The 3,970-nt window shown below is 42.7% G+C and overlaps 1 pseudogene; it reads left to right on the forward strand.

Moving 5' to 3' along the window:
- The first annotated feature begins 563 nt into the window (after window positions 1-563).
- On the forward strand, window positions 564-938 carry LOC147440567 (large ribosomal subunit protein eL29z pseudogene; annotated as a pseudogene).
- Window positions 939-3,970: the final 3,032 nt, after the last annotated feature.

Consider the following 3,970-nt stretch of genomic DNA (forward strand, 5'->3'; position numbering starts at 1 on the left):
TGCAAGAAGACAAAGATGCTCATCTCTCTCTCTCTCTCTCTCTCTCTCTCTCTCTCTCTCTCTCTCTCTCTCTCTCTCTCTCTCTCTCTCTCTCTCTCTCTCTCTCTCTCTCTCTCTCTCTCTCTCTCTCTCTCTCTCTCTCTCTCTCTCTCTCTCTCTCTCTCTCTCTCTCTCTCTCTCTCTCTCTCTCTCTCTCTCTCTCTCTCTCTCTCTCTCTCTCTCTCTCTCTCTCTCTCTCTCTCTCTCTCACGAGGCCGCGTCTGAAGTTCAAAGCAATTTAAGAAGCATCACACAAATACCCAATGCATCCAAATTTAATCACTTGGTCGCTTTGAATTTTTTGACCCCTTGCGCAATACACAGCTAGAAAGCTCTGTTTTGAGCTACTATCCGAGATCGGGGGAGGCGATTTGTGCAGTACCGAGATGCTGTCTAGGGTTGACACAAGTACCGAGATGCTGTGGGGTCGCGACAGGCAGCCAAGGCTTAGGGTTCCACGAGAGGTCTTAGGGTTCGAAGAGAAAGAGAGAGAGAGAGAGAGAGAGAGAGAGAGAGAGGGCAAGGTGTTTTTGAACTCCACAGAGTAGCTATGGCCAAGTCGAAGAACCACACCGCCCACAATCAGTCTTACAAAGCGCACAAGAATGGAATCAAGAAGGCCAAGAAGCACAAGTACACTTCAAGGAAGGGGATGGACCCTAAGTTTCTACGCAATTAGAGATACGCAAAGAAACACAATCAAGTTGGTGGTGCTGATCCAAGATCTGACTCCTGTGCTGAAGAGTAAATTGGAGTAGTTACCCGGCATATATGTGGCTCTTGTAATGAGCAGAGAGATGGCTGCCAAGCCTCTCTACCTCCCAATGTCGCTCTGACTGGGGACCTTTTTGATATTTCTTAATTTGCATTGGGTTTAAACAAATTTTTGTCCACCAAAAGAGAGAGAGAGAGACTCTGCCCCGGCCTCCTCCGTGGAGCTCCGTCTCCTGCTGCTTTCTTCGTCTACCAAACGGGTGCTGCAGAGGCCTTAGGGTGCTTCGTCTACCAAACGGGTGTTGCAGCTTCGCTTCGACCACTGCTAGTTTGACAGCTGCTGCTCCGACTGTTGCTGCTTCGGCTTGGACGAGGGACAGAATTCACGCATTAATACCCCCCACAGGGCCGCCCTCGCGACCCGTAGCCTTAGCCTTCGCCCCTGCACGTCCCCCCAATGCGTCCGAATGAGAGAGTAATTTCCATTTAAAACCTCTCTATAGCCATCCACGCCGGCGTGGACAGCTACAGGCAAATTCTTTCTTCACCAACAATTTTAATAAGCATCCAGATTAAGCACTTGGCAGCTTGAATATTGTTGTGGTCGCTGAGTGTCACAAATGCCGAATGCGTCCAAATGAAACCTGCCTCTAGACATCCGCGCCGGCTTGGATGGCTACAAGCAGTTGCTTTCTTCACCAAACAAGTATGTCCTTGTAGTGGATCCAGCAGTTGGGGTACTCGCCGCGGGCGCCGAGTGCGCTGTTGCAGATGCGGCAGATGTCGGAGGAGAGGCGGCGGAGGCAGGCCTGGCATTGCTAGGGCGAGCACGACGCCTCTGTACGATGAAGAACTATCTCCACCATCAGCTCTTTAGCAACTTCTACCATTGTACCGATTTTCGTGATCACTTTGGCTATCATGTCTACCATCACCACTACTTGTGTGTTGTTCCTCTTCTTTCAACTTACCCTCATGCTCAAGCTCGTGTTGGTTCTCCCTCTGTCATTGTTGGTCTTAACGTTGAAAGTCCCTTTTGTATTCATCCTTTTTTTCATGGTCGCTTTGGATTCATACCTTGTCTCATGTTAATCATGTCTACTATGATGATCTCTATCATTGCATTGATCATGTCTTTTATGATCTCCATCATCATCTCTTTTGCAACTTTTTCCATCATGCCGATCATGTCTACTATAATATTCATCATTGTGTCTACTTTGATATCCATCATTATCTCTTTTGTAATATTTGACATTCTGCAACTAAAGCCCAATAAAAGCCCCCCTTCACACATTTTTTACCCCGGCCCTGTTTCTTCACAAACCTTTAACATTTTCTAAAATCCAAGTTTAAATGACCCACTTGTAAGTGTAAATTTGTAACTTGTATGAATCTATAATACACCCTCTTGTCGAGCATATGTAATACACCTACACACCTACAAGGTGCCTTGGGATTATACCAAGGAGAAAGACTTGCTTCTTTAAGAAATTCAGCTCAAATTTTGTACTATGAAAAGCATTGGGGTCTGTGTTGTAGCTATATGAAAGATTCAAGCAGAATATAACTTAGTAAATATGGCAGATAACATTTTCTTTAGATAGTATGGAATGGAATAAGCGGAGAGAGAAACCTTTCTAGTATACCTTCAATTGCTTGGTCAAGAGCAATTAGAGAAAATTTTATCTCTTTATCTCTATCTTTTTCTCTGTCTCTCTTTAAAAATGCTCGCTCGATAATTGCCTTGCTCGGAAATATTTACTTGCCACATGGTAAGACTCGTCATTTAAATAGGCAGGTAAGCAAGGGATATCCTGTTGGTGAAGGTAAATAAAAAATGTATTGTCAATATTGCGAAATAATAGTGACATGCATTCATGTATGTAAGGCTATGATCTATTATGTTTTCCCTTTGGATGAGAGTATGACTTGATGGTACTTCATTTTGGAAGTCATGAGCATAGTGTTCAACCAGGCACCTTAAGGGCCAATATATTAAAAGTGCAGAACTTGGTTAGCACAGTTCTTAAAATAGAGAAAGGTGGACCACAAAAAATACAAATGCTAGTTGCTCAACAAATGTTGTTTGAGTCTTTAACAACAGAAGGTGAGGAAGTCACAACTGATTGAGATTTACTTGGTTTTCTGGAGGAGATGATGCCACTAGTGCAAAACAACAGGTATACATGGATTCATGTGTCTTATGTTTTTTTTTCTATATGTTATGTTATTCACATTATTACGGATATTTCATGTAGATTTAAAGGTCTAATAACCAAAGAAAAGGTGAAGCAATCTGTTCAGATGGGTGAAGGATATGACAATATTTTGCAGCTACAACAACATTGTATGTTTCCCTTTTTCCATGGTAGTAGATTCCCAGCACAAGGCAATGGAAGAGAAAAATGTCACCTTTTTAAGATGTCTACAAAAGGTCTTGCATCAGGTGTGGACTTAGTAGATCGAATGAGACGAACTGGGCAAGGTGACTTGAGGAATGCTTGGGTTCACTTTGATCATACGCATAGGATAGACGGATGGGCAACAATATCGTGTTTTGTGTATGATCCGGGGTAAATTTGTTTCTAATTCAAAATATGATATATTTATCCTTCAAAAGGTTTTTCCTAACATTTGCATCATATTTGGATAGCATGCAAGCGTTGCAGGTTATCACAATTTATGAAGCAAAAGAGGAGGACGGGGAGTCTCAAGTATTGTTTTGGGAAAGTTTGAATGCTACCATGGCTCAATGTGGGAAAGAACCACCTGATTTTGTAGGTTCATGTCAGATGAGGCAGGGGCAAACTGGTTGGCAATAAAGACAATGTACAACAGAGGCCCACGTAATATTATGGAAGGTAGAGATCGCTCTTGCCTTTTCCATTGGGAGCAAAGCTTGCAAAAGTACACAAGAAAATTTGTGCCTGCACCAAAGAAAAATGAGCACATTGGAATGTGTGAAGCATGGAGACTCTCAAAAATTGTAGAAGAGGCTACAATTCAAGCAAGGCATACCAAAGATTGGTGGTTGATTCATGTCCCAAAAGAGAACTTAGAGGCCCTTCAATGATGGTTTAAATGGTGGGAAGAATGAATTGAGCATTGGGGAAACATCAACAAGAATGTGAGTTTATATTTTATTCCTTTGTGATCCAAGAGAAACCATGTCCAAATACTCAACTACAATTTTGTGGATAGGCTAATAAAATTC

This window comes from Adiantum capillus-veneris, chromosome 15, assembly GCF_014529385.1.
Source record: "Adiantum capillus-veneris isolate H3 chromosome 15, ASM1452938v2, whole genome shotgun sequence".
NCBI classification, from domain to species: Eukaryota; Viridiplantae; Streptophyta; class Polypodiopsida; order Polypodiales; family Pteridaceae; genus Adiantum; species Adiantum capillus-veneris.